Source organism: Neovison vison, chromosome 3 (genome assembly GCF_020171115.1).
Source record: "Neovison vison isolate M4711 chromosome 3, ASM_NN_V1, whole genome shotgun sequence".
NCBI classification, from domain to species: Eukaryota; Metazoa; Chordata; class Mammalia; order Carnivora; family Mustelidae; genus Neogale; species Neogale vison.
The window spans coordinates 128,038,929-128,049,636 of NC_058093.1; the positions used below are offsets into that span (position 1 = coordinate 128,038,929).

The 10,708-nt window shown below is 47.7% G+C and overlaps 1 long non-coding RNA gene across 1 annotated transcript; it reads left to right on the top strand.

The window, feature by feature from the left end:
* The first annotated feature begins 8,839 nt into the window (after positions 1-8,839).
* On the top strand, positions 8,840-10,221 carry LOC122901891. Its single transcript, XR_006383702.1, has 3 exons — positions 8,840-9,677; positions 9,750-9,758; positions 9,854-10,221. It is a non-coding gene; the product is annotated as an uncharacterized LOC122901891 (long non-coding RNA).
* The last annotated feature ends 487 nt before the right edge of the window (positions 10,222-10,708 follow it).

Consider the following 10,708-nt stretch of genomic DNA (forward strand, 5'->3'; position numbering starts at 1 on the left):
GCTGAGCTGGAGGAAAAAGTGCTACACGGAGTATCGGCTGGCCAGTCGGCAGAATTGGAATATAGATGGGACCCTCACCAGGTAGGGTGAGGGAAAGGGACTGGGGTGGGGGCTCCATGGCTGCCGTGTGTCCTGCGAGCCCCGGGCAGCGCAGGGTGGGCTGGACTGCGTTCAGTGTGCTGCTCCCTGTGTTTCTAGGAGCCGCCCCTCGGGAACCAGGACACACCTGCCCTGGGCAGTTCTGGCTCTCGACCCTTCCTCCTGCCTCTCTTCTTTCTCATCCGGCACAGGTGAGGCCTTCTCTGCTCCGTCTAAGATTCCCTAAAGTGCCAAAAGGTGCAAACTGCTCATTCTTCCTTTGTAGGTGGGCTGCCAATTGGTGAGCTAAAAGATATATTTGACATTTTTTAAGCAAGTACTTAATGAATAGCTTCTTTGTTTTTTTATGAGTGAGCCTCTTATGTGGAGAGGGGAACCCTCCTACACTGTGGTGGGAATGCAAGCCAGTGCAGCCACTCCGGAAAACTGTATGGAGGCTCCTCAGAAAGTTAAAAATAGAGCTACCTACAACCCAGCAGGCGCACTACTGGGTGTTTATGCAAAGGATACAAATGTAGTGAACCGTGCCCCAATGTTTGTAGTAGCAATGTCCATAATAAGCAAAATATGGAAAAAAACAAGATATCCATCACCAAATGAATGGATAAAGAAGTGCGTGTGTGTGTGTATGGTGTGTACACACACACACACACACACAGGAATATTACTCAGCCATCAAAAAGAATGAAATCTTAACCAATGACATAGATAGAACTAGAAGGTATTATATGCGAAGTGAAGTAAATCAATCAGAGAAAGACAATTATATGATCTCACTCATATGTGGAGTTTAAGAAGCAAAACAGAGGATCACATGGGAAGGGAGAGAAAAAGAAAACAAGATGAAAGCAGAGAGGGAGACAAACCATAAGAAACTCTTAACCGTAGGAAACAAACTGAGGGTTGCTGAAGGGGAGAGGGGTGGAGGGATGGGGTAAGTGGGGGGTGGGCGTTCAGGAGGGCACGTGGTGGGCGTTCAGGAGGGCACGTGGTGGGATGAACACTGGGTGTTACACGCAACTGATGACTGACTGAATTCTGCCTCAGAAACTAAAAGAATGAAAGAAGAAAGAAAGGGAAAGAAAAGAAAACAAAGGAGAAAAAAAGAAAGGAAGAAAGTCCTAATGAGTCAAAGGGAAAAAAAAAGAGTGAGTGTCTTCTGGTGTCTTGGGTTCTCAATATATTCGTTTCTGAAGTGGCATTTCTGGTAAAGAAGCGTATACAGCTGGAACGCATGGTTTTCATTAATAAACGTATGGCATTTCAAAACCACGTCATTACGGGATCCTGGCACACCCCACCCCACCTTGGTGCTTCTCTAGGCTCTGGAGCATGACCCAGTGCTGCCGCAGATTTTCACCTGTCAGGAGGGCTCGGTGGTACCTAAGTAGGTGCACTGGGAGTCCCAAGCCTCGCTTTCTGGGGCAGCTCTCACGGGGCCACAGGCTTCCCATGTCTCTGCCTGAGGCGTTCTCCGGCTCTGCTGGGGACCACGGCTGGCTGGCTAGTGGGCAGGCGTGATGTGCTAGGGAGGTAATATCCCGGGAGTGACTCAGTTCGTGGGCACAGCCATGGGTGGGTGGTAGATAGCCTGCTTCCTCCCGTCTCTGGGGCAACATGGAGACAGACTCCTTGCCCTCTCCGAAGTCCCTGTTGCCTGTGACTATATCCCTACCATGACCTTCCTTGTGTTTCCTCCCTTCCCTGTGTCACTCCCACACTCTGGGGTCACCTCTCCCATGAACTCTTTGAACTTGTAGGCTTGTCCTAGGGTCAACTATTAGGGGACACCCATCTGAGACATGCAGGCTTTTCATCTTTATTGCTGTAGAAATTGGCTATTTCCAGAAAGCACGACGATTGCTTTTTACTCATTCATGCGCTCATTTTTTGAGTCCTACAGTGTGCTAGAATCCTTATAGAGACACAGACCTGTGGGCACCAACCGGGCGGACGGCCATGGCCTGGAGGAAGCCACGGGGGAGGGCATGTGCTGGGACAGAGGTGGGGAGAGCCCAGAAGGACAGGCAGACAAAATATAAAGCAAATGTGCTTGGAAGGTGCTCTTAGAAGTAGAAAGAGCTTTTTTTCCAAATGAGCACTGGAGTTGAGCCAAGTCTGGCTTTCTCGCGAACAAAATTGGACTTTGCAGTACAATCTGTTGCAATTTGAATTGTTGCAACGCAGGTTGGGTTGGTACCATCGTGGCCGCACTGGCTGACCTGACCGTTTTGGAAGCAGCTCGCTGTTGCCTCATCTCAGTTCCCGGCGCCGCGAGTGAGAGCGTAGTCCTCGAGCTTCACGGGGCCTCTGGCCGGAACAGAAGGAGCGCAGAGCTGGCAGCGGGAGAGGTGGGTCTGAAGTTCACGTGTCGCCTTTCATGGACTGTGACCTCGGGCAGCAAGTCCTGCGACCTCTTTGAGTCCAGATTCCTTGTAAATTATCAACGATAAAATTGCGAAACAATGGGCCAGGGACGGGCAGGGTTTGGGCTGCAGAAGCCAGGGGAGGAAGCCCATGTGGACGGTTCCATTTAAACACGAGAGCAGGGTCACTTGGAGGCTCAGGAGTCCGCAAGCCTGTGTCTGCCTTCGTGTGTAGTGTTCGTGATCTCTTCTTCCTAAAAGGAGGTAGTGTGCTGCCCCCGGTGTCCTCGAAGACCTCTTGTGGCTTAGAGGCTTGGCGATCACTGTTCGAGCCTCAGGTAATAGCTGGGGTTTAATCTGACATCTTTTGAGATACCTGATATGTCTTGAAAATGATACATACAGGGTTATAAAAGAGATGTTTTTCTAAAAAGAGTTTATTTGAGGGAGAGCGAGAGGGAAACGGAAGGAGCACACACAAGGGGGGTGGGGAGGGGAGGACCAGAGGAAGAGTGGGAAGCAGGCTTCCCGCTGAGCAGGGAGCCTGATGCAGAACTCGATCCCAGGACCCTGGGATCATGACCTGAGCTGAAAGCAGACACTTCACTGACTGAGCCATCCAGGCGCCCCAAAAGAGGTGTTTTTAAACTGTGATCTGTGTGTACCTTTGTACAGTTCTGAATACACCTGTGAGCTTGGAGATGTCTTGGGAAGGTGTGAGGTGCGTGGGCCATTCTCCCGGCCCCTGTTCCAAGTACACAGAGAAGTGATGCTCGTCTCCATTATGTCTTACAGGGATCCACTGTGCCCACGACATCCCAGGGGGAGTGATAAACTCCTTATCAGATGGAAATATTTGCTTGTTTGACTTTTCCTACATCATACTTTCTTTCCTCTGGTTGTTTATTCCCAGTCGGTCCTATTTATAAGTCACAAGAGTTCACTCCACAGCATCGCTCCAAGTCCCAAGGACCCATGCGCACCACAGCTCACCCGTTTTGTTTTGTTTTTTAAGATTGATTTATTAATTTTGAGAGATATAGAGAGAGAGCACAAGGAGTGTGGGTGCAGAGGGAGAGAATTCCAAGCAGACTCCCTGCTGAGCACAGAGTCCAACTTGGGGCTCAGTCTCCCCACCCAGGGATCACGACCTGAGCCAAGCCCAGGAGTCGGGGTTTCACTGACCATGCCACCCAGTGCCCTGAGAGCTCACTGTTTGGAGCACAACCTGCTTTAGGAAAGTCAGTTCAAGTCGTTCCCAGTCTGCCATGCAGGGTGCTGGTCCTCAACAATTACGCACGCGAATCTATCCCTCCCTGCCCGCTGCCTGGCCCGCGCCGGTTCAGAAGAGCACCCACGCTGCCAGTGCCTCCCTAGCTCCTGAGGCCCCGGCCGTGGGTGAACTCCGTTAGCAGCAGCACCTGGCAGCCGGCAGGGGAGGAGCAGGGCGTGTGGCCTCCGTTCTGCCTCACCAAGGACTGCAGGGCCGCAACTCCGCTGACGAGGCCTTCCATCATCCCAGGGAGAGGCCTATGACCACCGCCCTTCCCTGTGTCCATCTGTCTTTCCCTCTGCTGCAGGGCACGCTCTGCCTTGCCTCCATGAGCCCCGTGTAGCTTCTTGGTTCTTGGATCAGCAGCTTAGCAAATGCGGCAGCACTGAGATGGATCTCAGACCCTCGGCGTGGTTTCAGTTCTCCTGGTCAGATCCTGACTGATGCCCCGAGGTTGATGGCTTCATTCCACCCTGGAAGCAACAAAGACAGAGATCACAGAGCTAATTAAGGGGCAAAGAAGGTCAGTCCCAGGTCTTCAAACCACACTGCTGGGGATAGCCTGTAGGCCAGATCACCTCGAGTCCAAAAGGCCTGAAAGCTGGACAGGAACCATTCGATGTCACGTTGTCCCATGATATTAGAGCTCCAAATGTATTGGTTTAGACACCCAGAATGATCTTTTTAAAGTCAAAGAGAAGCAGAAAGCACGTGGTTTTAGATACCTAGTTTATACTTCTCATTCTCAGCAAAATCTAGCTTTGAGTGTGAATTTCTGAAAAGGTCACGAGGGATGATGAAATGCGTATGGGCTGTGACATACAGTTCCTGAGGCAGAAATGTAACTTTCGAGCATTTCCTCTCATCCCATCCTCCATCCCGGGGGCAAGGCCTTGACTACCGGCCCCCATACCCAACCTTGGGAGCTTCCTGTCCAGGGCCGGGCTGTCCCACATCTGGTGGCCAGTATTTTCAAAAATTATCCTTTTTTCACGGACTAGGACTTTCAGCAATACCACTAGCAAGAACCAAGGTGCTCCTTTTAAATGTTTTGTTATTCTTTTTGCTCACTATTTGATCAAGATACTAGAGAACAGGGCAGCTGGCCGGCTTAGTTGGACGAGTATGTGACTCTTGATCTTGGGGTCGTGAATTTGAACCCCACATGAGGTGTAGAAATAACTTAAATTAAAAAAAATTTTTTTAAAAGAAAAGAGAAAGGAACTAAAAATCAATTTAAATGGCCAAAGAGTATTTGTAAGTTAAGTATTAACAATTGCATCACTCTCTATATAAAGAGAAAAGAGTTCTATCAAATGGAAGTTTCAGAGCAAGAGATCGAGAGTGGACCCAGAAGAGGGGGTTTCATTTTGGGGTGTGTGTGTGTGTCTGTGTCTGTGTGTGCTTTAAATACAGCCTGTAGAAGGAGGAAGAAGACCAGTGTCTGGTCAAATTCTGCAGACCAGAAAGTTGATTTTGTGCGCTGTTTTTGTTGTATTGGCAGACTTCTGGATTGGCAGTGGAGTAGTTTCTGTGTGCGTGGATGAGATTACAGAAGCATTCAATGTGTTCCGAAGTTCAGGGCTTGTTAGTTCATTACGTTGTTTTTAGAAACCTTTTATTTTACAAGGCAGTATTTCAAATTTTGTTTTTGGCAACTAAGAAGCTTTGAAGTTGGGGTAATGCTACGTTCTGACCACTGAGGAAAAGGTTGAAGTTAGGTAAGCTATTACTAAATCTTAGCATGAGAACATTTGAAGGTGGAAGAAAACTGTAATTTGGTGCAGAGGCTGGACATTTAGGGCAGAAGGGGGCGTGGATTTTTTTTTTTTTTTAATTGATTTCGGTTGCTTTACGTTATGATTTTGAAAGAGGCTCAGACTAGTTAGGGATCTCTCTAATGGCTAAATCTCTCTCTATTAGGCCTAGCCCAATAGCCTTTGTACAAAGTTTTCACCCCTCACAGAGACACGCAGCAGGACCACGTGACTGACCCCATCTCCAGGGTGGAGTGCCCCCGGAGAAGACTGCATGGACAACTTCTCGAATCACTCTCTGGGGTCTGGGAAAGGGAGGGAGCCGCCCTGCTTCCATCGTCCAGGCCCCACGAGACCGTTTGGTGGGGACGCATGGGGGACAGCTGGAGGCCCTCCGATCCAGGCCACCTGTGGAAGGGCCCCTGTGACCCCTGCCGTCAGCGGTGAATTTGAACCCCACATGAGGTGTAGAAATAACTTGAGTCTTGGAGACTCTTGGTATATAATCTGCTCTTGGTATATAATCAGTATACCATCTTACTGATGAAGCCTGAGCTAGGATGCTGGCCCACCCCCCACCAACAGGGCGAATTTTGGCAATTTGTACAAACTCTTCGTGTCTTCGTTTCCTCTTTCATGTAAGAAAGTCATGGCACCTACATTGTAAGGTCATTGTGAGAAATCAGTGAGTGTGTGAAAAGTGTTTGTAAGCATTTCATGGTGTTTAGTAAGTGTTCAATAAAGGCTAGCTCTTCTCAGGGATTTGATAGGATGTCCAGGAACATGTGCTGTGCTAGAATTTTAACATATTTATACTGTAAAGCCTGAATAATGAGCCGTGGCTTCGGGACCCACCTAGAAAGCGTCCAAGCCGTATCTGCAAATGTACATGCCTATGCTGTTGTCAAACAGCTTTATTGAGATATAGTTCATGTACCCATACGTGCTTCTATTTTGAGAGTGGAAAATATTCTAAATCTGGAATTCTGGCCAAGACTGAAATAATATGACCATTATCGGACATGCAAATCTATAAATAGGATTTCTTTTATGTATTATTTCCCACAGCTAGAACTATGTCTGGTTATCTTGACACAGAATTGCATTTTCAAAAGCAATATGAATTACATAGCTCAAATTAAACATTTTGTAATAATTCTGTTACCTTGACCTAAGTCTCTTCTTGGCAGATCATGAATTCTGAATGTATGCAGCGTGATGCGATTATACCACCTTACTGATGAGTGTCTACAAGGAACTAAGTAAGATCGTGGGGAAGCATCCAGCATTTTTATTATCGAATGTGGGTGTTTATTTTCATAAGCTGCTTTGGTTTCTAGCACTGGCTTGAACTGAGCAGGCATGAACAGAAGCAATTCCGTGGCCCCTGTTTACTGAATCAACAGATGGGCCTTGTCTCTTCCAGACTTTGACATTTCTACATTTGACATGGTATTCTCTTTTGGTTATGTGTCATGGGCTTAGAAATAATATTTCCACATCATGCACATAGTAAGCTTTATCTGGAAAAATGCCATTTCTCATTCTTCCATGCTGATTTATTTTTGGTTGACAGCCCTCAAGATCTTCAAGTATTTGCTCTTTGGAAGAGAAGAACTAAATGTCTCACAACTCGACACTCGCGGGTATTGCCCTGGTGTAAATGTTTGCACACAACACCGCAGTCAGCTGCATTCTACTCCCACCCCCCATCATTGCTGCCTGTATGAGGTAGAATTTTCTAGAAGGGATTCCTGAGTGCTCAGGCATAGTCAATGAAAAGTGAAATTCCTACTAATTTCATGGTTCTGAAAGTGAGTTGCTCACTCCCAGGTCACATAAGTATGTCAGCTTTTCATCTCTAAGAAATTCAAAAAATGCTCTAGAAACCTGAGAACCATGACCAATTACCTCTTATTAAGTTTTGACTAAAAAATAACATATCAATAAGATTACTGCAATACCTCACTGCACCTCATGCGGAGTTTCTTATACATGAATGACATTATTAACATTTTAAAAAGCTCGACAATATTTAAATCTTTCTTTAATTTTGTTTCCAAAAGGTTTAATTTTTCTTGTCCTGCTATTTTTACTAGAAGCCTCTAATTATTGGAAATGCTTGAGGCATGGGATTTTTGATTAACTATTAACCAGTTTTTTTTTTAAAGATTTTATTTATTTATTTGACAGACAGAGATACAAGTAGGCAGAGAGGTAGGCAGAGAGAGAGGAGGAAGCAGGCTCCCCGCTGAGCAGAGAGCCCCATGCAGGACTCGATCCCAGGACCCTGGGATCATGACCTGAGCCGAAGGCAGAGGCTTAACCCACTGAGCCACCCAGGCGCCCCCATTAACCAAATTAGAACTGAGACTGTCCCAAACCGTCAAACATATTTCAATTGTTGCTTGAATGGATAACAACTATTATTATTATAAACTTAATACGGTAGAAAACTGACAGTAAACGATACTTCCCATAATTGGGTTTCCGAAATGAGAATAAGTCAGGGTAATACCTGTTTCACATCAGAAAGTTAATAGACCGTGATGAATCTTGGATGTCCTACAGTGCGATGGGCGCTATCTGGTGGGTCTCCTTACAGCCATGGGGACGGTAGGTGTTCATTGTCTCAGTTACTCTGATGAAAAGACTCGGGTTCTCAGAAGGCTCCCGAGGAAGGACCAGGTCGCTCTGATCACTGGGGCACGTGTCACAGCACCTGCAGTAAAGCTGGGCGCGCCTGTCAGCAGCCGTCGAGGGAAAGGTGTTTCCGCATGGCTGACGTCAAGCCCGAGTCCTCTAGATTAAACAGCGAGGAAGACTGAGGTATGTATGTTCTGACCCCAGGATGTTGTCTTAAAGAAACACACACCTCCCCAGGCCGCTTACTTGTCATCTGGATACTGGCCGGATGCGGATTCAACACTGAGGTTCTGTTACTTCCAGTGCTGCAGTGAAATGGGGAGAAGGCGATCCCGTCTTGGTCTTGATGTGATGGGCAAGACTCGGAGCTGTTGCAGACAGACTGGGTGTGAAGACTTCTTGACATTTTAGCCTAGTCCAGGGTCTAAAGGAGCTGATCACACCTTGGGGAGGTGACTCCTGCCACCGGCTCCGGCTGTGACGGATGTCTGTGTGTTGCTTGGTGAGAACCGTGTCACCTCCTCTTGGCCCCCCACCCGCTGACTTGCCCCTGACCTCGGGCATGGCTCCCCCTGGCCCTGGCAATCCCAACTCCCGTCACAGAGCTCTGGGGTGACATTGGATTTCTGCTCAGACCCCAGCAGATGGTCTGGGGGTGGTTATCTCCAGGGACTTTCTGCGGTCGAGCTGAGGGGAGCCCGGCCCTGAGCACAGAGGCCGTGGGCTGAGACGCCAGAGAGCTGCTGCCGTTTCTGAGAAGGGAAGGGAGCCAGCTGCTTCGAGAGAACAGAGAGAACTACAGAGGGAAGATTGCTGCAGGTGTCAAGGCCGCCTCTGCGCATTCTTGAGGCCCAGCTGCATCGGCGGCCGTCCTCACATTTGGCTCCTGAAACCTCTTTTGGATTCCAGGGGCAGTTAATTTTTTTTTTTTTTTTACGTTTAAACTTGATTTCTGACGTTGGATGCTCAGTAAAAGGTCTGACCCACACGAGATTAATTTCTCAAGTACAAGGTCAGTTTATTCCCGAGTAGCATCCTGACTTAGCCGATAGAAGGTGAGTAGGGGGCCCGAGAAGGGAGGGCAGCAGCCGAGTTTCTAAGACGCGTCCTCTGGCAGCCGTGCTCCTCACACCTGCAGCACCCGGACCACGGAGCCGCACCTCCTGGTTCTCCTTCCTCTTGGATCCGCGCAGCTAACTTTCTCCCCGCCCTGACACATCTCCTAGTGTAAAAAATCCTTCTTCATGTAGACCAAGAACATTTTAAAAACAACTTTTTTCAACTTCAGCTATATCGAGGTAAAAATCGACATATAAAATTCTAAGATGTTTGAAGTGTGCATTGTGGTGATTTGATGTACACACACAGTGCGAAAGGGGCCCCATCTGGTTGGCCATCCCACGTGTACCTTCTGTGTTTCTGCAGAGAACACTGAAGTCTCACCCTCTTAGCAAATTCCGATCATGCAGTACCACGTTATCAACTATAGTCACCGCGTTGTACATGAGATCCTCAGGCCTTCTCCATCTAGTGGGGGTAAGTTTGGACCCCCCCCCAGCCATAGCCCCTTTTCTGCCCTCTGTTCCTTTAAGTCTAATTTTTTTGTAGATTCCACAGGTAAGTAACTCTCTACGGCATCCGTCTCCCTCCGTCCGACTTAGTCCACTCAGCAGAATGCGCTCAATGTCCGCCCATGTTACTGTTGACATAAGACAGGAAAGGATGCCCCCCGCATCACTCGCCATCGGCGAAACGCACCTCAGAGCCACGGCGAGTCATCCCCTCGCGCCTGTCACAGCGGCCAAACTCAAAAACACAAGAAGCCACCAGCGTCCGCGAGGATGTGGAGAAATGAGAAGGCTTGTGCCCCGTTGGTGGGAACATTAATTGGTGCAGCTGCTGTGGAAAACAGTATGGAGTTTCCTCAAAAAATTAAAAATTAGAAATACGGTGTGATCTAGCGATCCCACTTCTGGTACATACTCAAAGGAAATGAAATCAGGGCATGGAAGGATCATCCGTGCCCCGCCGCCCCCCCACCCCGCGCACCGTGGTCAAGACACGAAGCAGCTAATGTCCATCAGCGGGTGAGTAGATAAGGAAAATGGGGTAACTGTACGGTGGAGAGTTATTCAGCCATGAGAAAGAAGGAAATCCTGCCATTGGCAGGAAACTATTTCCATATTCGTCAACTATCCAATTACATTTTAAATACACTGTTTTCTGAAGTGACATAAGGAGTTTAAACTTCTCCTTCTTGAACCTGTCACTTTCAGAAATATTCTCAGAATGTACTTGATTTTTTTTCCTGGTACATAGATTGATGCGAACATTCTTCTCAGGCTGATATTTGATTCAACCATTTCAAAACTTAGAGGGACCTGAGGCATGTGGCTGGCTCCGTCAGAAAAGCATGCAACTCTTAATCTCAGGGTTATGAGTTCAAGCCCCACATTGGGTATAGAGCCTACGTTTAAAAAAAAAAAGAAGAGTCCCTATCAGTTTTTCAAAGGTTAGAGGGACATAGATGTCCAAGTCATTTGGGTATATTTTTTATTTTTTTAATA